The sequence below is a fragment of the Pelodiscus sinensis genome, chromosome 6, assembly GCF_052426305.1.
Source record: "Pelodiscus sinensis isolate ZL-2025 chromosome 6, ASM5242630v1, whole genome shotgun sequence".
In the NCBI taxonomy this organism is placed as follows: Eukaryota; Metazoa; Chordata; order Testudines; family Trionychidae; genus Pelodiscus; species Pelodiscus sinensis.
Genome location: NC_143057.1, coordinates 85,802,174 through 85,828,398, shown reverse-complemented (window position 1 = coordinate 85,828,398; position 26,225 = coordinate 85,802,174). Strand labels below are relative to the sequence as shown.

General features: G+C 42.4%; 1 long non-coding RNA gene across 1 annotated transcript in view; it reads right to left on the bottom strand.

The window, feature by feature from the left end:
• LOC142829925 (uncharacterized) overlaps positions 1-25,918 on the bottom strand; it is a 118,773-nt gene extending 92,855 nt beyond the window's left edge. The window contains exon 1 of the long non-coding RNA XR_012904852.2: positions 25,489-25,918. This is a non-coding gene — a long non-coding RNA (uncharacterized LOC142829925). The remainder of the gene's footprint in view (positions 1-25,488) is intronic.
• Between the last annotated feature and the right edge of the window lie 307 nt (positions 25,919-26,225).

Here is a 26,225-nt window from a genome sequence, read left to right as displayed (position 1 = left end):
TGAAAAGATCTAGGGAAATTGCAATGTAAGGAAACATGCTGCAAACTGAAGGAACAAGTGCTGTTAACAGAATTGGAAAATCCTGTACGATTTGATAACCCACACTGTTTTTCAGCAGACTTACCAATACACAGATCTCCAAAAATGATAAAGACAAATTTTTCAGAGAAACTGGATATTAAAGCTATTACTTTATTATTACTATTTAAGAGTCATGAGGAAGAATTAGGATATCACCAGCTCATGTAGCCTAATGCCTATTCTGGCTTAAGTATCTGATATCAAAAGAAAGCCTTTATGTAAATATTGTTAAGAGAGGTATCTAAAACACACACACACACACACACACACACACACACACACACACACACTTCTGAAGTGGGTTGTGCCCATGACAACTGATGATACCGTCCACATATTTTGTTAGCCTTTTAAGTGCTGCAAGATTATTCGTTGTTCAAGGTTTTTCTTATAAAAAATAGGTTTACCAAACAAATTAAGAGCAACTGCTATTGAATGATATTAAATCTTATATCACCAGCTAGCCCAGAAGTAGACAAATACCAGCCTGCAGGCTGGATCCAGACCACCAGTGTTAAACTGGTGGCGACCTGCCAGGAGTCATTTACCTGAGCCTCCACGGGTACTGGTTATTCTAGCTCCCATCGGCTGTGGCTCACTGTTCCTCGCCAATGGGAGCTGTGGGAAGCAGTGTCCTAGTTTGCACCGCTTGCCACTGTGCTCATTGGCTAGGAACCATTATCCACAGCCAACAGGAGCTGCAAATCACTGGAATTTGCAAAGGCACAGGTAACTATAGCAGCAGCGGCCCACCAAGGGCTAACCCTAGTGAACTGCCACCATTTTATTGCCAACCCCTGAGCTAGCCCCCATACCAATAAGAAATAAAGTAGAAGCCTTCAAGAACAGTGTCAAGAAGAGCACTTCAGAATCAGCAGTGGGACTATTACAACAATAGTAAAAGTTGATCTTCATACCATCAAGGAAGTTGAACACGTTTACAATGCAATGATTTTTCCTGAACTACAGTGAGGAGACATCTTAATTTCAGAGACCAGTTTATGAAAGAGATATACATCTTTTGTCCTTAGCAATAACTATTGCTATTACAGACTTTTAAGATATCCAGGAACAATCACGTGTGCTATGGAGATTTGCATTGTAGAAATCTGTTTTAGGTATATTTAGTCAATAAACCTAGCCAGCATATAGAGAAGTATTTGAGAATATTTTTAAATAAAAAAACATTAAAAAAATAGAGATTTAATATATTAGGAATTGATTTTCAAAATTAGGGACATGGAAAAATAAGCATTTGATTGTGTGTAAATCCTTATCAGATATTCTGCACACTAATGGCCAGCAGTACATCTGACTGGCCTGTTATTTATGTAAATACCCAATTATTCCTGCTAATTAAGCATGCAATTGCATGGACTTTTTTTTTTTTTAAATCACATAGGAATTTGAGAAAATGTACCCTTAGAACCAAGTTTTGTAAAACAAACCCATTTTCAATCTGTGCAATACAACATTTATATGTATATTAGCAGGTAATTTTGATGATGATTTTTGGTATGTGTTTATGCATATCCTTCCCATGTCATTCCATCCATAAGATGAGTTGGGGCAGCTACCCTAGGCCTCATGGTTTTGGGGGGCCCGTAGCATCTGCCCCAATCATCCTATGGACATGAGACCCAAGGGATTACAGGGGCCTGGTATGGGGTGACAGCAGGGGTCCCACACACACACGGTGGGAGCCTGAGTGGCCCAGCAGCCTGTGCTACCTTGCTGCACTGCTCTCCTGGCCCACTGTGCTCTGCTTTGCAACAGTGGTGGGATGCAGAGCACCCCAGCCGCAGGACACTCCAATTTCCGCTACCCTAGAGAAGTGGAGTACAGAAAGCCAGAAGGGTGGCACAGCAGGGAGGAGCAGGCTGCTGAGCTGCTCTGGCTCCCACCGCCCACGTGGTAAGTGGGGGGGGGGGGACCACCCCTGCTGCCACCATGCTAGGCCTCCCCATACATCCCCAGGCCATGTTGCTTGGGGGAGGGGGAAGAACAGAGCAGGGGCAGGGCTTGGGGATGGGGATGGGGTGGAGCAGAGTGGTTGCACTGGGTCCCACACCTGGGGGGTTGGGGCTATTGCCTCAGGCCCTGCACCCTCCCCCGCCTTGGGAAGGCCCTGTTCCCATGCAGTTATATGTTTGCACAATAGATACATGTTCAAGTGTTTAACTTTTGGAAATGTGGCTGTCTTTAGAGGTTTTTCTGTTAGTAGGGTTATGTGCTTCCTGAGGTACCAGTTTTCAGCTTAGTACAACAGAACTATATCTTTCTATCAGTCCTGTTCCATGCCACTTTAACACACGGGACTATTACAAAATGCATTCAGCAACACAAGGTTAAGTTAAAAAATAGCTAAATGCCATTCAAAGCATGTACTCTTTCAGACTTAGAAGACCTAAAAATCAAACTGCAGTGGAAAAGAATCTTAACCTGCAAAGACTTTCCAGCATAATCAGCAAAAATGCTAATTAAGATCTCAGTGACAGTTTTTAGAGCCATGCTACTTCTGGATATAAATGTACGATTAATCAGTTATCAGGTGCATTCAGTTTGGCTAGAACTTTTAAATCAGGGTTGGTTCTGTTAATCCAGTTACCCTTTCTGTCAATTAATGAAAATTGTGTGGTTAGAATCTTTACAATATTTGGAAAAAAAAATCTCACCCAAAGTTTTGAAATCCCCTGTTGACCAAACCTACAAAATTGTTATTGCATTATTCACCTGATTTTTAAAATCTGAAGTAAAATAAAAGATCTGGGAAACTACTTCATCTAAATATATTTCTCCAGTGCTTAAACAAGGGAATAAACAAAACATGTCAATGTTGACTTCAGGTTCCACTAGAAAAGCACCACTGGAGTGTGGATAAGTGTTTTTCCTCTGTAAGTCTGATTTTCATTTAGAAATTATATTCAAGCATCTAATGTGCATGCAGATATGGGCCTCTATTCAGCAAATGACTTGTTCAGCCAAGAAAATGGTTTTGCAAACTAGACAAAAAAACAAACAAACCCCACCACTTAGAATGAGATGGATTTCAGCAGATTTGGAGTCCTTATTCAAAAAGCACCTCAAGTACAATGGGCAAGATTCTGGCCCGGCTGAAGTCAACAGGAAAAGTAAATTATAAGGAAAATGAGGAAAAACACTGTAGTGTTAATATGACCAAACACACAGCAGACAAGAACTTTGCCTAACGGTACAATTCAAAGGGATCCATTTCAAAGGGTTTCTGGATCATAAGCAGGAGGAAATAGAACCCCATAGTTATCCATCTTTTACAGAGTAAAGGGAAGTCTGAGCGCCATGAAAGCTAGATCCTGGGGGGCTGGTAATGCTAAGAGATTGCTTTAAGTGAGAAACTTAGCTTAGAGGTTTTTAGCTTGCTAGCATTATGCATGGTCTCTGTTTTATTTGTAGCCATATCAGTTTCCACTGTCTTTTCTCAGTCTTACATTTCTACTTTCATTAATAAATGCCACTGTGTTTTGTCCTAAGTATATCTGAGAGCTGTAATATTAAGTAAAGTGTGAATGCCTAATTGAATCAAATAACTAGTGTGTACATGGTCTCTTTGGAGATCTCAAACATGGTAATTTCTGTGAATATTCAGTGGCAGGGGCTGGATGCTCCAGAAGGATGTTTTTCCAGAGGACTCAGGAACTGTGATAAACTTGCGAGTCAAAGCAAGGGCTGGCAGAAAGCTGAGGAGTTGTCTATAGTAGTTAATAAACTAGAGTGACAAGGAGCTATCACCAAGTCTAGGTCCAGCAAGTCTTTTTTTTTTTTTTTTTTTTTTTGCGCTAAGGCAGAGGGATAAGCAGGTCACCTAGAGATTGTCACACAGATATATGAAATATTGGGTTACCTAGTTATCCCATAACAAGGGGCTGGGTCTTGCACCATTACCTCAAAGCAGCCTGGGCTCAGGAAATCATAGTCACCCACCTGGCCTTCCCACTGCTCTGAGAAGAGAGCAAACATGTCAAACCACATGCTACCTTACTGGCCCACTAAAAGGCTCCATCCACTTTCAACTCCCTCCTGCCCACCTTCCCAAATGGTTAATATAGTTGCTTCACCAAGACGACTGTGCCGAATGCAGTGGGAAAGCCAACCTGAGCAATGGGAGTCCTCAATTTCTTGCTCCCCGTTTAGACCAGGTGTGCCAGTAGGGCTGGGAAGAAAAGCTGCTTCTAAGAGGATAAATTAGAGCATGGTGTGTAATGCTCATTCAACTGAGGAGTCCATGACAGTTTCATCCAGAACTCAACAATGAGCTGACAAATTAATACCTACTCCATACCATGCTCAAGCTTAATTTCTTGATTCTAAAACCTGCCATTATAGTCAATCCTTTATAAACAATATAAAACTAGCCAATTAGCCCGTCATAAGATGGGATTTTCAGGTCTCTCCTCCACTTTGGTCTTTTCTCCTGAGCCTCCGGTCTCTCGTGCTGCCTCCCCCTCTCTGTCTCAGCTTTCCTCCGCCTCCTGCCTCTCTCTCGGTCTCTTTCTTTCTCTTCTCCCCCTCCTGCCTCTCCCACTCCTCCGTCCCTCCCCACCCCCTTTCTCCTTCACCTTCCCCTCCCGCCGTAGTGCTTAGCTGAGTGTTGCCTGCTCAACCACGCTGCTGTGAGGGGGGCGGGGGCGGTGACGTACATGGTCCCACCCCCTGGCCTTCTACGTCTCCACCCAACCCCCCCTTTCCCTCCCGCCGCTGGGGAGCCCAAATGGCCCCTTGCGCTGCTGGTTCCCCCGCGGCGGCCCCACTGAGAGGCGCAGCACTCAGCTAAGTGCCACAGCGGGAGGCGGGGGGGGGGGGGGAAGACGTGGTGACATACACGGCCCCGCCCCTTGGTCGTGTACATCACCGCCCTGCCCCCTTTCCCTCCCTCTGTGGCAGCTCAGCTGAGTGTTGCGTGCTCAGTCAGGCCACCATTGGGGAGGAGGGGCGGGTAGGGTTGCCAGGGGTCTGGCATTGTACCAGACAGTCTGGTATTTGCATGCTCTGTCCGGAAAAAAAACAGAAGATACCGGACATGTGCAATGTCCGGTATTTTCTGATTTTTCTGGCTGTGCATTGGACAGAAGCCTGGCATGGGCAGGGGGGAACGGCTGGGAGTAGGAGGCGGGGCCACAATTGCCACCGGGAGCCCTCAGTTGGTTGAGTGTGCGGAGGACGGGAAGCCTCCCCCTCACTCGTGCGCTGCTGGGACCCTGTGCGGGACAGACAGCAAGCGCCCAGGTCAGTCCTGCTCCCTGCCGGCCAATTTGCTCACCCTCCCCCCCCCCCTTCCTGGCTGGCCGGCCAGTTCTCCCCTCCTGATCTTCCCCGGCCATCCCCCTTGCACACACCCCAGCTCTGCTTCCCGCCAGCCCATTCCTCTTCCTCATCTCCCCGGCCAGCACTGCTGCACCTCTGCTCGCCCCCGCCAGCTCTGCTTCCCGACCTCCTTCCTCCCGGACAGCACCACTGCCCCCCCCAGCTGTGCTTCCTGCTCCTCCTTCCTCCTGGCCACCCTTCCGGCCCCCAATCCCTCCCAGCTGTGCTTCCCACTTCCCCCCCTTACTCCCAGTCAGCTCTTCTCCCTCCCGGCCGGTCCCCCCCGATATCCCGCGGCCAGCCCCCTTCCGCCCGACCCCCCCCCCCCATGACCAGCCCTGCTTCCTGTTACCCCCCCCATCTCCCCCAGCCAGCCCCACTGCCCCCCCGTTAGCTGTTTCCAGGCCCCCCCCCTTCCCGGCCCGCACCACTCCCTTCCTGGCCATTCTCCTCCCTCCCCCCCAAATGAAGCAGGTCGCCACTTGCTCCCCGTCGCTGCTTGCGCCCCGTCACTGCCCAGCTGAGTGGCACAGTGCTCAGCCGAGGCGCCATGGAGGGAGGGGAAGGGGGGACGGGCTGCTGACGTACACAGCCAGGGGGTGTGGCCGTGTACATCAAAGTTACAGACTCACAGACATTGGGCTACTATCGATATGATGAGGTAGCTTGCTACATGCTAGGACTGAACATACATTTACAGCATGTAACATCTAACTGGGGGCTGAATTTCAAATGCCAGTAATATAAAGGGAGTGAAGGCAGATGCACCTTGGATATCACAATTTCACCATGCAATTTTTGCCTTTTATTCAAAGCAGCCACATTCACTTTGGCATATTGATGATTTTTCCTCTTTTCACAGAAGGAAGCAAAGCTAGGAGCAATATGAGGGCAGAAGGAAGGTGATTTTAACTCTTACATGCTCTTTCTTGGTCTTAATGATTTTTCTACTGTTTCACTCCCACTGGTGTCTTTCACTCACATAGATGATCATGAACTCAGACTGTCATGGACTTACTAAAGCCTGTCCACAGTCTGCCTTAAACAGTAACCCACCAATCACCTTCAAACCCTTTAAAATGTAGATTTGATTGAAAACCTGCACCTTTAGCTTCGGACCTGTTTGAAGCCATGTGTTATACTTAACTGACCTCTCCTTTATTTTATCCCTGCCCCATCTGTTCATCATGGGTCAGGCCTTTCTAAGGCAACCCATTTTGGTTTTCACAATTCTGAATCCTTATAGATGACATTTTGTTTTCTCTCAGGTGTCAGCTTAAGACAATCTTTAACCATTTAAAGTTTCATAATTACTAAACAACTTGCATATTTATATACACCTTATTGTGTTGCAGCGTCACTGCTCCTATTTCACTAGTTCACATAAACCCAAATCTCAATCTTTTCCTTGTTTCAGCCAGTAGTGACGTATCAGCACCATTGATGCTGGACAGCACCTATTGCTGACAAGCATTTTCAGTACACAGAGAACAGCTGTATGAGTTTGATAGTCCTGGTACTTGTTCAGAGGGACAATTCCCATACCTGGGTTCACAATTTAGAACAAACATTTTCAAAATTATATAGCAAAACATTTTATCGCATGGAATACCAACATCACAATTTACAAGCATGTCAGTCTAACCACTAAATACATTCTCATCAGAAAAAGCACTGGTCTTAACAAAACTAACATTAGGTGAACTCAATTGGTTTCCACCTGTAAGTTTGTCAGTTTAGATAAGATCTGTAGCCTGGACCAGAGTTGGGACTTGATTTACTGGCATCACAATACCATTTTGTACTTTAACTGTTAGGACATCAACCCATAATCATTCAAGACCATTTTCTTCCAACTTACCAGCATCTCTGAAATAGGTGATGCCATTTTTGCCACTGCCCCTCCCTTTGTGCCCATTTTATCCTTACTAAATAGGTTATAATAACCACTGATTTTAATATTCCCTTCATCATCAGGTACCAATGGGTAAGGAATACAGCCTGCACTCTACTAATATACATTGGCCACAGTAGCTAAACCAGCACTGAATGGTCAGTTATTTAGTTACAATATAGGCCATCAGTAAACTTCCACACTCAGAGGTGCATCTGAGTCATAATGCTTTCTGGGGTTACTTGTGGATTGTTGTAGTTTAAACACCTTCGTTATTCAAGGCTGTGCCTAATTGCTTGTACAGCCTTTAATTGCTTGTACAGCACTTTGAAATTGTGACATGCTATAAGTATTATTACATAGAAATATGTTTGTGGTGGTCCTCAGGGACCAAGATACAATGACATGTGCCATATCAGAGACAGCACAATCTGCCTCCCCCGTGTGCTTCCATACTGCCCTAAACACCAATGCAACGCCTTTCCTCCACCCCTATTGCACTACCTTGGTCTCACCTACATTTACAGGTACTGCTAATGAACATTTATTTTTCTCATATTAAATAGTGGGTAAGTGCAATCTTTTCTGCCCTGCTACTGGGGGATTTGAAGGACAAGGCAAAAGAACTAATTTGGGCTCCTTTTGCATTTCTGCCTAGTGTCTGGAGGAGGCTAAGTAAGAAGAATACAGATCCCTCCATACTTCTTTTCAGCACCAATGCCAAAAGGGTCTGCCTTGTTTCCAAAGGATAGAGACTGATCATCCCTATAAGTGCCAAGCAAAGGGAACTTCAGGCTGAATGTAACTACTCAGACAGGCTTTCTGTCCACCAAGCAACAAAAAGTTATCCATTCACTATAGTTTTTCATTAATTTCTGCAAATGTATCATTTCCCTTCTCGGCTCCCCAACACACATTAAAATACTTTTAACCTCTTACATCTGAACTTCTTATGTCAACCTTGCCTTGGTCAGTAATTGTCACATTTTCAAAACATGTCTTTAATGTGTTTGCAGGCAATTTAAAGGATTGAATAGGCCAGTGAGAAGCTGGGCATTGCCACTGGAGTACATGACAGAATGTACACGTGTAAAATCCCATTAGGGTTCCCTTCGTCCATTTTTTACCTGCAACTAGTAAGCTGCTTCAAGAATATATCCATCTCTGATAGTCAAGAGTCAGATCCCTAAAAGGAATGCCAATCTCTGACATCTCATTTTTAAGAAGGGTATATGTGCCATCTCCATATCTTAAAAGAATCCCAACAACTGCTATATTAGAATAATGTATGGAGTATTTTTTTGTCAAGGATGTTTTACTACAACATACAACAGAGCTCAAAGACAGTCTTAAAAAAGATTGTAGTATTAAAATTATTCCATATTACAGCTCAGCGACTCGTTTCAATAGCATTTGAGTGAAGATTTCAGCAGCATGTTGAGCATGTTGTATTCAGAGGAAGGGATGATTTCCAGTTCCTGAGATGTTTTATGGGGTATGTGTGCACACACTGAAGATTAATTTCTGGAACAGAGAATGGCAGGATGGAGAAAACAGCCTTTGTTCCCTGAAGCTGGCTCATGCTGTTGCAATCAGTGCTGGCATTCATAACACACACACTCCTACATACACACTGCTGTGAGAAAAGCTTTTAGCATTCTAGTCCCTCTGTTTGATTCCCAACTGGAAGTGATCAAGCAACAGAAAAATAGAGAGAAGACAACGAAAGGAAACTGAGATTAATGTATTATTTGCAATTTACATTCAATTGTTTTTATGTTTATAATAATTCAAAAACAAGGATGCCATGTTGCCAGTGAAAATAAAATAGTGTCTCTGGTCCAGGCAATAGGCCAGATCCTAAACCTTTCCTGCTCTGGCCCTTCGGTGCATGTTAGATGCTACCTGGGGAGTCCACTAGGTTAAAGGGAGACCCTGGTCGATAGAGCTGACATAGCTATCACTATATCAGCCCTGCTCAGGCATGGAGGGCATGTTGGTCATGACAATGGGGCTTGAGTGCTGCTATACTTGAGAGATCATTATCTATTTCAATGTCAAAGGAGTTGTAGCAGCTACACCTGACTTAGAACATCTCTGAGACCACTAAGTTGGCTCTCTAGCCATTTGGTCTCCAGCACAATCTCAGAATTGAGGCAGGAGGACTCAAGCCACTCACCAGCTGTTCTGGTGCAACATCACTGCAGCTGAGAATCTAAGCCTATGTTTTTAACCTTAGGTTTGCCTCATGCACAAAATAGGATTCAATATTTCATTTCCTGATCACGTACTGTAGAATTTGAACAAGAATTTCTATCAAACTGCATTTTTCCTGCCAATTTAGATGGATATATAGTATCTGTATTTTTTTCTTTTATTTACATCTAAAAGGTCTAGCAGATCTTTACTGATTAAAGCTTATAATGGAGTGTGAGGGGGAGGGTGGTTCTGATCTTGTGCAAAGGAAGAGGTTGGCAAACAAGTTCCATGGAGCCCTACAATTTTCTTTAAAAAAAAAAAAAAAAAAGCGCAGCAAACTCCATTCCCAGGAATTCTCAGGGCAGTGGTGCAGAGAGCAGAACCTTCCATGATGCTCCCTGGATACTCCTCTTCCATCTGGCAGCATAGCTCCCTCAGGAAGTAGGCTGCAAAAATCTTCCCCCTGCAATTGCAGTCACTTTTTCCTGGAGAGAAGTACTGAGGACATAGAGGGAGTTAAGCCTGTCTGATGCAACATTAACTCCTTCATATTTACTTTTAACACCTGCTATGATCAGAAGAGTCAACAACACTAAAGCAGTTGCTCCAAGGCCCTGCCTCCAACATGACATACTACTGATCCTCAGGTACCAGACAGAGAATAAGGGTTTGAGCCTACAAACTGCCGAGTACTCTGGCCCTAGTCCAACAGAACACATAAGCACTTCAATTTTAAGCATGTGACAACACATGCGCTTCAACTTAAGCACATGTTTAAGGGATCGCATTTGGGGATCAGGGCCAAAGCTTTTGGAGGACTGAGCCCCAAGAAACAGAGGATCTTCTGTGATTTAGACATCGGGCATCAGTTCAGGGAGCTGCTGTCCCTGCTCTGTGCCTTATTTTCACTTGATATTGCTCCCCTTCATTAACATGTAGACGTTACATGGACTTTTCAAAAGAAAATACAGTTTGAAAGGGTGCAGCTACATTTTGAGCCAACTATAATTCTTTCAGCCTGGCTTACAAACACCTGTCTAGATTTCTCAAGGGCATATAGAATACTCCACCATTTTCAGAGCTTGGTATATATCAAAGGAATGTGTGTTCTCTCCCCTGTAGCTCCCTGCAGTGCTGAGCCAGGCCAGGCTACTTGATTGACTTGCTTCCTCTCGTCCTTTTGGCAGCTGCATCCCACATTCACAAAGCAGTGGTCTTAAATCTATTCCAAAAAGAAAATGGTTGGTTGCAGCTTTAATCTAATGACCCCTAGTTCCTTTACACATGATTCATAATCTATACAATGCCTGCTGCCAAGAAGTTTAATAAGTGCCCAATTCTGATCTCCTGCCAGTGTAAGTCAGGAGCTGCTCCACTGAAATTAATGGCATTAGAAAAATGTAAAACTTGCTTAAATGCCTGGGGAATATCAGGCCTGAAGTTTTAGAGGCAATGTTTTACATTATGAGCTCAGTTAACATGTATTTTAAACACAAAGGAATAAGTTTAGTCAGTGTCTGTTAGAGCAACACAGTTTTTGGCATATACAATTTATATACTGCACACAGATTAACCTGATAATCGATACAACTAAAAGACTTATAGTACAGTGCTAACAATTCTGTCAACACAGCCCTGCAAAATTCTATTCATCCAGGTGGATTTTTTTTTTTTAAGGGAATGCAAAATATCTTCAGTTTTTTTCAATGTAATTTTCATCCTGTTTGCACCTGGGCTGGTAAATTCTCACAACAATTTTGAAAGACTGCTTAAATATGTGTGTGCGCGCGCACGCACGGGCACACATTCATACACCCAAGCCCTGGGCATTCACAGACACACATATATAGTTACAGCAGTGGATGCAACTAGGAACAAAGGCTACAGGGAACAGCGTTTAATGGATTGTGCTTACTGTTCTGGAACAGATTGAAACTCTCCGTGGCCTATGAGAAGACAATGTGAACTGAATTCAAACAAAGAACTGACAAAAGGTTTTACTGCAAGCTACATGGATAAAATAGAAGCTCTCAATTTACAGCTATAGATCATATTTCCAACTAAAGAATGATATTTCCAACTAAAGAAAGATTTAAAACAAACAAGGCATGTCTAGAAAAAGAAAATCTAGCTTATTTATTTTCCCCTAATATAGCATGCTACCTCACGTGAAAGCAATACCAATAACCTACTTATTTTTATTTTAAGTGTTACTATTATGGTCTGTTTATTTTGTACTAACACAGTAAATTTCTTGTCATTCACAGAAGCTGCTATTCAGGTCTCTGCCCAGCACAAGTCCTTGCTGCTGCGGAACCAAATCAATTGTACTTATACCAGTGCTTGAAAATGAAGCATTCTGTATCAGCAAGTCTGTTTTGTTCTCTTTTACTCCAAATCAGCTATTCAGACATTTTTTCCTTCCCCTATAAAACAGACAGGTAAGGGAAAGATGTTTTCAGAGTTATTCATAATGGTCCTTTATAGCTGATGGCATGGGGGAAGAAGAGACACCTCATCCCTATCTAGGTTCCTCCCTTTGAGGCAAGGTATGTCAGCTCAGCTGTGGCTTATTGCATTGTATCTGATATCTCCCCAAGTAGTAGAGGAACATGAGACCCCACTTCTTCATAGTCAAATGACTCCTGCATTCTAGTAAGAGAATGAGCAAATTAACACACACACTACAGTATGGAAGCAACTCTCTCACTTTGCCATTCCACTCTGATACAGAAACCCCTCTCACACCAGAACATGCCTGATCACATTTCTTACCAACCGAGGCTGCCAGATGAAAGCTGCGGTTTGGGCGACTGAAAAGGTTGAGGAGTTAACCCTTAAAAACACACCCACATGACTAGGAACCTGATGGCAATTTGTCTCACACCAATGTAATTCAGGAGCCATTTCACTAAGATAATGGAGTTACACAAGCATAAAAGGGGACGAGAGATCAGAATCAAATGCCAGTTCTCTACAGATACAACTCTTTCCTGGATTCCTTGAATTCCAGCAGGTCTGTTCTATGTACAAACAGCCATAGCTGTCAACTCTGAGTGCTCTGAAGCACCCCTGGGAGAAGGGAAATGGTGGATGCTGAGCAGTCACAGGCAGCCAGCCATCACCTCCCACCTGCCAGTGGGCCCTGTAGATCACCTCTTCCCTTTCCAACCCTGCACCTTCCACCCAGCCACGATCAGCTGTTATGCAGTGTTCTAAAGGGAAGGGGGAGGAGCGAGGATCTGGCTCTCTTGGGAGAGGGAACTGAGCTGAGTGGGAAGGGGTGGGACATGGATGGGGGGGGATGGGAAAAGGTACGGTGAGATCTCGAGGAAAGAGTGGACTGGGGGTAGAGCCGGTGGTTGAGCATCCTCCTCCCTGAGCATTTTAGAGAGTCTGGGCCTGTGCTAACAGTTTTCACATCTTGAATTATCATCTGTAAACTGTGACACTAGAAATACTAGTGAGTTTTTCAGACTCAAGCTCAAGTCAAAAAAGTTATTGCTGTAGAACAGGACTGGGTATTTTTTATTCTAAGTCTGATTCCTCCCACCAGACACCCACACGCTAGTCATTTTGTACTGCCTGCACAACACATCCCCAGCAGAAAGACTCAAACAATTACCTAATGGTGCAGAACAAGCACGACAGCCCTCTCTGCTGTGCCCCCATTTCAATGAGGATATGTGCTGTATGACTCAGAATGAATCAGACTGAAGAAACACAACTGCAGCCTCAGAAATAATAATGACAGTGTACAATTTGGAACAAAGATTCTATGCTGCCTAATCATTGCCTGACCCCTAATTGCATTGCATATTGTATGCCTAATAGAATATACATGCATACTCATGGTCATGTTTTTAATAAAATAAATGCTGTTGCTTAAAAATACCCAGTCAAAAAATCGAATTGTAATTTGATGTTTAGTGCATTATCAAATTAAAATAGTGAGGGATATGATGAAATCCCTTCCCCCAACACCATTTGGGCTAAATTCTGCCTAGTTCTGCATGGGAGTGTAGCCGTGACATAGTCCAAGTGATAAGGGGACGACATTGTCCTAGGCAGGATGGGGTGGCCCACTTTGTCCTTATTGCACTTCTCCCCACCCTTCTTCTCCCCAGCCAGTGCCTCTATTTTCACCCCAGTCTGTTTATTCCCTCTGCCTTCAAGCCCCAGGGTGCAGCCTATATTTTGCCCCTACTGACAGGACAGCCCCACCCAATAGTCAACCCATGGGTCACTTTGGGAGAAGCCTGAAGCTCACCCACTTTTGGCAGGGCAGCTCAGTTCAATAGTCCCACAGTAACCCAAGGCAGAAGTCTGTTGAAGAGTCAGTAGATGGGGGATGTAAACTTTTCCCCTAACAGGGGGGGGTCATCCAGGCCCTCCAACTCAATTGGACCCCAGCCCAGGGTCCGTTAGTGGCTTGCTCTCGCCACTCAGTCAGTAGGGAAATGCTAACTATAACACACCGACTCCAACAGTGGCTCACTCACCCAGTGACCATTGCTGCTCCTGGGCTGCTTCCTGCTTCCCTGAGTCTGTTTCACCACCTCCCTCTGCATTCTGACTACTTTGCCTCTCCGAATCTAGTGTGGTTCCCTAGATGCATCCAGTCTCAGTCTCCAGCCTATATGGTAGCATCCTGGCCTTAGGTAGTTGCTGGGGTTTTCAGTGAGCTGGCTCAGCACATCCTCTCCCTCCAGCTGCCCACCCCAACTGAGTTGACATGCTTCCTTTTATAGTAGTGCAGACCAAGCATGCCCAGTAAGATACAGGGAGTGTGGCCTCCTCTGCTCTCAGGGCTGAATTAATCACCTCCTGCTCAGTACGGGGGTTGGGTGGGTTACACCCCATCACAGACCGATTATTACTTAGAATGATAGACTTCAAGGTCAGAAAGGACCAACATGACCATCTACTCTGCAACATGACACATTGCAGGTCATAGAGCATTCCCCCCCCCCCCAACCTACTCCTGCAACAAACCCCTAACCACCATCTGAATTACTCAAGTACTCAAATCATGCATAGCAACCTGGTATGACTAGGCTGTGGATTGCAGGTTCCCATGAACTCACCCTCCTTCCAGTGGTCTGCAGAGTCTACTTGACAATGAGCAGAGTGCCCGGTGCACCTTTTGGTAGGTTAGTAAGTCTAACTCCAGCACATGCTGCTAATCCTGTGGAAATGCTCCTCTCCCAGTTCCCCTCCAGCATAAACCACTGCTCAGAACCCAACTCTGGCTCTTCAAGCACAGATTTGGTAACTTTAAATAAAAAAAAAAAACACGATTCCCTTTAATAAAGTTTTATTAGAAGATAAAAGATTATCTTGGGTATTACAACTTAATAATAGAATCATTACATCCCTGTCTCAGGCTCCTATTCAGTGTCATCCTCATAGACTCATAGACTCATAGACTTTAAGGTCAGAAGGGACCATTATGATCATCTAGTCTGACCCCCTGCACAATGCAGGCCACAGAATCTCACCCACCCCTCCAGTATCTATGTTCTGGTTTGTTTTTCTAAAGCTAGCCCTCTTGAATACACTGATGCATCTTATTACAGTGACTAGTCTGCACAATTCTTTCATGTATTTCTATTAAGTTCTATGTTTATATACTCCCATGTTTGCATTATATCCTCTTGTTTTCCTATATTTGTCACAATAAAGAGTTAATTAGTTCAAATTTTAACAATCTACTGTGAAAGGGTAATTAATCTTCATAAGGTCACTATTAAATAAATCTGTTTTTTCACTACTAGGAAGAAGTCCAATCTCCTAAGTCATTGCACATAACACAAAACCTTGAGATGTCCTACACTACACCATCTCACGACCAACTGCATCTTTTCAAAAGCATTAAAGTTAATGCAGTGCTTACCAGCACTTCTACACAGGGAAATGTTCCCTGGGGACAGTTACACTGGACCACTGCTGCTTCCCATTTTCAATCAATTTTTATTTGTTGTTTCAGTTTGTTACACATGGTAAATACCAGCATTTCACTTCTCCCTAAATGAAGGGCTCCCTCAGAAAGATTTTGGAGTTCTGCTCTGCAGGGCAGGAGAAGAAAGCATCCTCTCACCAACTCTATTTCATCATTTTCTTACCACTAAAAAGAGACTAAGTTGATTGTGAAGAACATGGATTCCTCAGCAGTCATCTGCTACAGCTTTCCTTTGTTTCACAGTTTCTTGATCTGCTCTGTTCCCTCCTTCAAGGATGACTACTGGGCTTTGCTTTCTTATTCAGCTGCTATGCTGCATCGGAGATAGGAGTGCCAGAAACTGATCAGAGACTGCAAGTTTATTCAGTCTCCTTCCTGCCTAATCCCAAAGTCATTTTCACATGGGGAGGGAGGAAAGACAAAGGATTATGACAGAACAAGCCAACTCTGAATCTTCAGAAGTGTTTATTCTGCCACTTTTTTCCTTCCATCTTCCCCTCACACCAGTCCTCCTCTCTGGGTGCACGAAGCCCCTTGAAGTGCCATTTTCCAGCAGAAACAGGGGCAGAAATGAGGTGGTTACATGAAAAGTTAACCCCAACCCTTCCCTATCCCTTGTACTGCCCAGGCTCAGAACTGTACAGAAAGCAAGCTTCCCGTACTTCCAAAGGCACCAGGCAGTAAGACTGCAACCCTGGCCATAGGGAGGAAAATTCTGGCAGTCAGCCAGCAGGCACAAACATCGATGGGGCAGCAGAAAGCTCAGACATCCCTAGTTTTTATACTAGGCTTGCCTTCCCATGCTGACTGACGTCTTGCTCCAACCCCAACATCCCTGCTCCATTTCCCAAAATGGACACACACACACAAACACAAAACCATCCCTCTTCAATCTAGCCTCACTCCTTCTGCCCTCCATGCACCTCCCTCTGCCTTCCTGCCCCCTTTCTTCTCCCTTATCCTCTTAATAATGTTGAAGGGAAATTAATAAAAAGCTCCATGTAAAAAAGAGCCAGAGAAAGCCATTTATGGTGCAAAGCGGGTCCTATAAATCCCAGGAAATATGCTACTTATTCTTAAGTGCCATCTACTGGCATCCTAGATATTAACTAATACTTACAGAAGCCTTGTGTCTGTGGTAACAAACATCCCCCTTCTTCTCTTTTAGCTAGTCCCTTCCTTAATCCCTCACCCCAAAATTCAACAAAAATCCCATGAAACTAGTTTGACATTAGAAAGCATTATCAACATCACACTGTTTAGTCTGCTGGTACATAGAGGTGACAGATGAATTGAGGCAGTGCAGAAGTGAACCCTAGTTAGAGTTCAGGAGACACAAACATTTATTTTACCTTTACAAAGCTCCTGGTTGAGTAGTTACAGACCCCAAAGCTTTGGTTTTACTACTTGGAAAACTAGAGCTAAAGCTAAAAAACAGCCATCACAACTAGAAGGAGGGAGATAGAAAAAGGAAAGCATGATGATAGCGATGGCACGCAAGCCTGGCAAAACAATAACCTAGAGATTATTTGTCTAGACATTAATTGTGCAACACAATTAAAATTTCCACCAGCGAAGGCATATCTTACAGTTTCAAAGTTATCTTCTCAAATACTAATGATGAGATTTTCTTCAACTATATCAGTACAAACATGGAATAACTCCATTGACTTTAGTGGAATTACACTGAAATTTACATTGTTGTAACTGAGAACAGAGTGTGGACCTACATTTTAGGTGATTAGAGAGACCAATGAAGGAGATCATTTCTCCTGTTTTGGGTTCTTAAAAGGCTAATTTTTGTAGCATGTGAGCACCTCAGCACCTTTAGTGTACTAAATTCCATAACAGCTCTGCAAGACAGAGAGTTTTACAACTAGGGACCTCAAGCACACAAAGGCAGTGTGACTTTTTATGGATCACACCAGGAGCCTGTGTGAGAATATGAACCCAAGTCTCCATTGGGTCCCTAAATGCTGGACCATTATTCCTCTGTAATTAAGTACACAAATATGCACAGCACAGATACCCTCAAAACTAAGTCAATGGGTTATTTAAAAAGGAAATTCTATGTTCTACAATGGCAACTCAAATATTTCAGAAGATCTTAATTTATTAAGCAGCACTACAATAATGCTAACTGTGTAATATAGACTATGGCACATTCACTGAGATTTAATACAGGCTTAATATCTATTGAGAGAGAAGTCTTCCCCCTCCCACCACCAGCACCCCCCACCCACACTAGATAAAAAAAAAATGTTAAGTTTAGGGTCAGAATGGAACATTATGATCATCTGTTTGGACTTTCTGCATAACATCAGCAATAGATTATAATTCAATATTTCCTACTGCATCAAACCCATAACAGATCTTGGAATTACCAGCCATGTTTTAGAAAGCCATCCAGATAAGCAGAGTTAACAGAAATCTTACACATTATACCCCGTGGTTAACTCATAAAGGAGAGCCTATATAGAGGTTATTTTAGTCCTTAAAGTCACCATGGATTCTTATGGAACACTGCAAAGTAGTCATTATCCATTTGTATAAATCAACAAGTAGTCTAGATTTCCCTCAATAGCAGTGGTGTCAATCCACATCTTTAACAGATTGTTTATTCACAGTGTAAGCAATTCAATTAGAGTTCAATCAGACAGTAATCCACCTTTTAATGTTCAAGCCTTTGTTTATTTTGCATTTTAAATATAACTTGCACACAGAAAGCCACCACCACACTGCCACAGGAAATGGAATGGAGGGGGAGGTGTTGAAAAAAATCAAGACTGCTGCAATGTATCCAAAGAATTCTAATAGGAAAAAAAGCATTACATGACTAAGGTAATGCAGTTCGGGAACAACTTCAGTTAACAGGGGACACTGGTTTAATGATTAAACTAGTCGTAATAAACATCTTGAAATCTTAAATATACCATTCATTGGTGCTCAAATTAAAAAAAAAAAGATTAAGAAAAAGTCAAGCAAACTGTAGATTCTAAGAGGCAGGAAATACATTCACTTTGATAACTGTCACACAGTATAAAATCCTAGCTCTACGGAGGTCAACAGCAAAAGATTCATTGTTATCAGTGTGGCCATGATTGCACCCCTGGAATGGGTAAAACAATCTCTTCATATTGCATGACTTTCACACCTGCACAAAGCCCAGGTAAGATTTATTTTAAGTAGTGTTTAAATAGGTACAAAAGCCTAATGGTGACTTTCTACAAAGGTCAGTTTCACCCAGTGAGGATTCCCATTTAACCCTCTCTCACTAGGGGTAACAGAAAAGGAAAGGGTACATGATAACCACAGAAGGATATGGGAGAAAAGCAACTAGAAATTCACCTATTTCAAAAGGATCTGTTTAGACAGTGAATTGTCTGGCACGGGGAGAGGCTTTTTAATACCTATACGAACAGCATCTAGCTGCACAGTGGTCCCAGTCCCCGAGATAAATCTTTACATTACTGCAATTCTGGTGCCTATTTTGGAAGGCACCATGAGAAAGCCAGGAAGACATGAATGCATTTCAAAATAATGTTTGAAGACCAGGTCTCTGTAAAAAGATGTGCTCGCAATAGCCAAAAGAGATTAATACAATGACTTTAAGAACTGGCTGCCTAAGTGCACCATCAGTCAAAAGTACAATTTCCTGCTGAGTGGAAAGACCCATGGCTCCTAAGTCACTGAACAGAACATAGATCCTTACTCCATTTTAACTTCAAGTATTAAAGGATTTTCATTTTAAACAAGAAACTGAACTCTGTATCAACTGATTTTTGTAATAAGCTAAAGCAGAACTTTACAGAGGTTATTTTTTCATGAAAGGATCACAAAATCCAATGCAGAGTTGCAAGCCAATCAACTGCAGTTATACTTCTACTGAATCATTTCTTAAATCATAAGGATTTCCCTCACTAGTGTTTCTGCATTAAATATTCATAGGATGTATTTCATAGCTTTTCAAAAGCCAAAAGGCATAGTAAAGCAGAATTTTTGCTCATTTATCCAGAATGGAATCTTTTAAGAACAAAAATTACTTTCTGGGTCTTTTTGCTAAGGTATCCAGTATGGCAGTGTGCTAAGAAGCTTCAGTTTCCACCAGAGGAATTAAAAGTGATTCAATGGGACAACAATATGCAGAACCTCACAGGGAATCAACCTCTCAGTTCATATGAACTACTGTAGTGTATTCATGTCCTATTGAACTTGCAAAGGACAGATAAAGAGGAGTAACCAATTAAGCAGAAACCTGAACCATGCTGGACAGTAGCTTTGAAAAAAAAAAAAAAATCTGCCAATACAGTTCCTAGTCTTTCCTCTCTTCCAGTACTCCAGCATTACCAGAGTTTCAAAAGATTTAAAAATCATAGTTTATGCTAAATTTCCAGAATGCTAAATTGGCAGTAAAACTACATGCACTAATAAAAATTAGTTTGACTTAAAGTACTTCATCTCACTGACAGGACATCCTGCCTTATGAATGGATGAGCCAGCAGAATCCAGGAACAGAACAAACATGAGCTGCAGCAGCAAGTTCTTCTGTCAGTGAATTTGTTTAATTATATTTAATTGATTTTCAGTTCTGAGAGAGGTACACTCTATTAGTTAGGGTGATTATTGGCAGATATACCTCAACAATAAAAACAGACTCACGTGAACAGGAATTTCCCTCAAATTCAAAGCAGCAGGAGGAGGGTCCTACGCTATATTTTTCAGTTTTAAACAAAATAAGACAAAACAAAAGGATAAAGCATAACACACAGTAATATTGTCCCATTTTGCAAGACATTTCAACAGGAAATCCTTCAGATGAGACATCAGTAAAGAATTATCCCCAACACACGTACAAAAATGTCTGCATAGGCATCAACAGCAGAGATGCTGCCATATAAATGTACCATTTGCAAATTTAAAGGGCATATAAATTTACACATTAAAAACATGGATAACATATTTCCATCTACATTTTCCTATAGAAAGCACTAACTTTCTCCTTGGCTGAAGCAGTGAATAATTTGTTTTTCAACAACAAAAAGTGTGGCCACGTTACAAGGCTAGATATCTCATCTAAGAACCCTGTGAAGCAAGGGGAAAGGCAGTGGTTTTGCAACATTTTCTCTGTTTGACACCCCAGAGAACCCTCTGCAGGGGGGCCTCGGGCAAAAGGCACTCTGAGCCAGCATTAACCGGAGTCCTCCTCATTTCAAATTAGCTTTCTTAACTAGACTGATAATTCAAACTCTGGAAGATCGACAGCAGAAGCTTCAATCTTCCTCCGTTATGTAGACATACCCTTAGAGAAAGGTGTAAAAATAATGAAGATGCTACTAAAAAAAGTGAAAGCATCAACTTCAGATCCTTACTTGGCATTGCTTATCTATAGGGCAGCACTTCTGAGATGTGGGGTTATCTCCAGAAAGTCTGTTAACCAGAAAACTAAAAACCAAGACTGCCTCATTTTGTAGAAAATGCTGTTAACAATAACCATGCTGTAAAAGGGTTGAAGAAAGCTGATAAGAAAAAACAAAAAATGCACAACAACAGAGGTTCACAAGAATCAGAGCCTCTACAGGTTCAGGATGTTGTGTGTGTTTGCGATGGAAATCATTGGGAACAAAAGCCAATAGTTTCCCATGCAGTGGCTCATAGGGCATATGAAGCAGTTACTCCTGAAGAAAAGAATGACTGAAGGAACAGGGTAAATCTACAATACATTCCCAAAGAAAGGGAGGAGGATAAGGAAGAAACTTCAGTAACAGAAATGAACTTCAGTAACAGAAACAGGAAGGGAAATGGAGCATGTGACTAAACCTGCTAATCCAGAGGCAGTCCCATTTTCCACACAGATCAACTGGACTGCATAGAAAACCTCAGGAACTAATTGACAATAGTTTTAGCAAGTCAAGTTCATTATAGAGTGATAGAAACAAACTGTCATTTTGATTAATGATGAATAAGTTCTTCAACAGAAAATACGGAGCAATGAGAATATGTCCCTTTAAGGCAGGGGACATAGCCTCTGGGCAGACAGGCTGCACGTGCATCATCAGGGTTAGCCTGCTGGTAGGCTGCAAGATGGTTTGTTTACTGAGTGTCCACAAGCACAGAGCCCTGCAGCTCCCAGTTGGCATGATTCAACATTCCTGGCTAATGGGAACTGTAGGAAGTGGTGGCCTGGCCTGCAGATTCCCCACCTCTGCCTTAGCCAAAGCGATACATTAGAGGGAGCCACAAGCAGTTCTGACAGAGCCACATACACAGTAACACCACATTCAGAGTTCCTGAGCTAAATCTACAGTAAATAATACATTCTGGTCTTCCTATAGTCCTGACCTCCAAACCCCACCACAATGTGGCAAGTTAACAGGTTTGTTATAGGAATTACTGGGTGAAGTTTCATGGCTGTATTATGAGTAGGCCCTACCAAATGCACAGTCCACTTGGATCAGTTTCATGGTCGAAGAATTTTAAAAATAATAAATGTCATTATTTCAGATATTTACATTTGAAAGTTCGATGTTGTTATTGTAGGAGTCCTGATCCAAAAATAAGTTTGGGAGCAGAAGGTTGGTGTTCACAGGATTATTATGGGGGAAGCTTGCAGTACTACTATTCTGACTTCTGCATTGCTGCTGGTAGCACACTGCCTTCAAAGCTGGGCAGCTGGAGAGCAATGGCTACTGGCCAGGAGGCCAGCTTTAAAAACAGAGCCAACAGCAGCAAAAGTGCAGAAGTAAAGATAGCAGGATATGGTAATGCCATTCTTACTTTTGCACTGCTGCTGGGAGAATGCTGCTTTTAGAGCTGGGTACCCAGCAACAGCCACTGCTCTCCAACCACCCAGCTCTGAAGGAAATATAGAAATAAGGATGATATGACCACCCCTAAAATAACCTCGCAACATCTCTGAAACTCCTTTTTGGCAGGGCCCACAATTTGAGAACCATGGCGACAGACTCTCCCTGATGAAATCTGTACGGTAAAGGGTAAAAAACACAAAAAAGACCAGATTTAATGGGGGAAGAGACCAGATTTCATGGTGTACAATGCATTTTTCATGGCCATGAATTTGGTAGGGCTTTTCGGTCAGAGGGAAGACAGACTTAAGTCACAATGGTCTTATTGGGTCTTAAAACATAAAATCTGTGACTTAAAAAGAAAATTAGTCACTATGGCTACATCTACACTGTAGACTTCTTGCAGAAAAGCTTATGCAAATGAAGCGCAGCGTGAAATACTGCCGCACTTCATTTGCGCAATTAATTAGCAGCCGCTTTTGTGCAAGAGGCTTTTGCGCAAAAAGGAGCCATCTACACAGCTCCTTTTTGCGCAAAAGCCTCTTGCACAAAGCGGCTGCTAATTAATTATGCAAATGAAGCATGGCAATATTCCACGCCATGCTTCATTTGCATAAGCTTTTCCGCAAGAAAGCTACAGTGTAGACATAGCCTATGTATATTATCTATATTGCAATGTAACAAGGCTGCAATTTGCAGTATATTGTTTACTTGTCCCATCATTAGGCCAAAAGTATTTTTTAAAACCAAAAAGACAGCTTTATACTTCTGGTTTTGCAAACAAAACTCCAGTAATTAGGCAATTTGACAATCAATATTATGTACCAACAAGTGAAAATATTTGGTGAGTGTTTAAGATGTGCTTTCTTCAAAGTAGTAAGACAACAAATTGACTATGCACAGAAATTATAGTCTTGTATATCTTGTCTTCTTTAATAAAAAAAACAATCAAGAAGTTCAGTCCAGATTATCTGGGTTTATTGTTCCATTTTTTAAATGAAGCTGCTTTTAATGTTATAATGGAGTGGAAAAACTCAAAGTTTTATGGCAGGATTATGGCTTTAAAATGTGAAAATTTATCTGAAAAAATAAAGTTTATGAAAATCTTTGAACCCATACTTGAATAGTGAACACATGAATAGTGAAACAGATCTTAAAGGGTTCATATAACCTAATTAGAAGAAAAAAGATAAAGATACACATTTGATTCCTGCTATACCACACAATGGCCTCTTTTCAGAGAAAAAAAGCCTATTGTTTCCAGCTTGTTATTAAGTTAACACTCTGTCTTCATAGAATCTGCTCCTATTACACCTCTAGAACATTGTACTTGCTTCACACAGAAAATTCTGTTGGTGTTTTCTAAATTATTATCCATAATGTCTTTTGCATTTTTCTTGTCTGCCCTTAGAGAACAGCAACATGCCAAGAGAGTCCCAGAAGTCGGCATTAATGAACCATGACCTTTCTTTCCTAAAAATTTTATTTGCAGTCTTCAATCAAGCTGCTATTTTTAGATATGTTCTCCCCTAGATCCCTTAATAGTTACCAAGTCTCAGCAGATGTGAAACTAAGTGCTCTTTAATATTTGGTTGTATCCTTAGGCCCTATTTTAAATAATGAGGTTGCCATGCTAAATTGTCACAGACTACAAGAGTCTCACCAGAAATAAACAAATTTCTCAGAATTGCAATAAAGCATCTCTAACAACTTACTTTACTATTACTTACGGGCATAATAGAGCCCTGCCTGCTGTAAGCGGCTACACTCCATAGTAGTAGGTAGAGCATAGCAGAACTAGCTGCATGGTGGACACTAAAACATTCTATCAGCAGAGGATATGCTGCTGGTCTACAGCAGGCCCACTGACAGGGGAAAGACAAAGCAGGCAATTGGTCCCAAGAGTCAAAGGGGCCCAGACACCACTACTGTGGCAGCCACCAGAGCCCTAGCCTGTTTGCATTGCCACTAGAGTGACACTCTGAATGGCTCTGAGGTTTGGGTGGGGAAGGTACCTCAATCTGGGCAGCACTAAAGGCTGACTGCCCTTGGTTCCTCCCCTTTTGCCAAAGGCCCCATAGCCACCGTCCCCACACACCTTGACCTGGAGCTCTCTGTGGCAGTGGACCAGCAGGACCCACAGCCAATATGTATCAGGAAAAATTGCACCTAACTGTATGTTACAGATCCTTGAAGCAACATGTAATCCCTTCTCATGTGCACAACTGACCATACCATACACAAAGCAGAACAGGACTCACCATAACCCCTACTTAAACTGTGCCTCCTATAGACTGATCTCCCAATGTAATGTTCTCTAGTAGTAGGTTTGGAATACAACAGAATCTCAGTTACAAACACCAGAGTTATGAACTGACCAGTCAACCACTCACCTCATTTGGAGTCGTAAATACAAAAATCAAGGAGCAGCAAAGACCAAAAAAAAAAAAAAAACCACACCCCACAATATGAACAATACAGTACCATGTTAAATGTAAACTACTAAAATAATAAAAGGAAAGAAGTATATTTCTTCTGCATAAAAAGTTCAAAACTTTTGAAAAAACAGCCATAAAGTTTTCTTCAAAGTTACAAATATTTCAGTTACAATCAGCCTCCATTCCCCAAGAATTCAGACCTCTGAGGTTCTACTGTATTGTGCATTGCACTCATTATCTGACTGGAATGGAAAAAAAAACCCCAGACCTCCCTGTGACCTCTTCCCCAACTACAACTAGATAGCAAAGAGCATCAAAATCATTACTCAATAACTGAAACAGTAAACTCTGGGTAACGGGCATGCCCCTTCTCACTTCTCTGCATGGATCTCTAATTCACTATCCAAATTAACTGCTAATTTTTTTTCAGGGATTTCCAGGGCGCTCTATTCCATCTATCCTCATACTTTTTCTCCTCTATTCCTCAACACTCTATATCAGAGATGGTCTTTCCCCTGAGAGACCTGTGCTGACCTTCCTCTTAAGTCTATTAATGTCATTAATTTATATCCCCCCCCCACACACACACCACAAGAAAAATACTATTTGCCTCAATAATTGATCAGTTTAAAAATGACAGTTAGATTTCCTACTACAGTCAGCCTTTAGCCTTTTGACATTAACTATAATATACAGGGGAATAAAGACTAGAGAAATCTGACGTTCAGAGGATTTAACTATTACTGTACAGATATTTAATCAGGCACTTACCTCTGATATACCTCTGAGTGGCAAGTTACAGTATCATAGCTTTTTTTCTTTCCTCTGGTACCCTCTCTAGGCTTCTGACCAGCTTGGTGGATCTTCAGTGGCTTGGGCCCAGGGGTGAAAGTAAATTAAAATTTCTTACAGGTACTTTCCTATTACATTCCTGGTCCCTGCCAGCTCTTTAAATAGCTCCTTGCTGTCTTTTGCTGCAGCTCAGCCAGCTCTTGCAAGAACTGTGCACCAGGACACATCCCCTTACTTTCACCTCTGCTTGAGCCTCTGGCCAACTCAGAAAGTCCAAATGAACCCCTTAACAGGTATTAGACCTTCCAGGGTATAGACTTTTTCATAGGCGCAGCTTTGGTCTATTTGAAACCATGGGAAGGTGGGCAGGCAAAGCCCACCCCCATTCTAAAAGCCCCTCCCCAATAGGCTCAGCTTTGGGCTCTTTAAATTCAGCCCTTTATTCTAACTCCCAGAGCCTTGAAGCCTGGAGCAAACTTGATAAATGAGTGAACTAGAGACATCTGGTATGGAAAAGGAATTGCAAGCAGCTGAAGCAGTTGTTTGAGGAAGTTGAGTCTGGAAAGTCTACAGCGGAGTCAGCTCTAAGCCTCCCAGATGCAAGCTGAGCCCAGAGGAAGGTCACCCCCTAACAACTTATAAATAAAAAAATAACTCTTTCATTCAGCTAATCTCTGAGTAAGAATTATGCCTTGGAACAGATTTTTAGGAGTTTT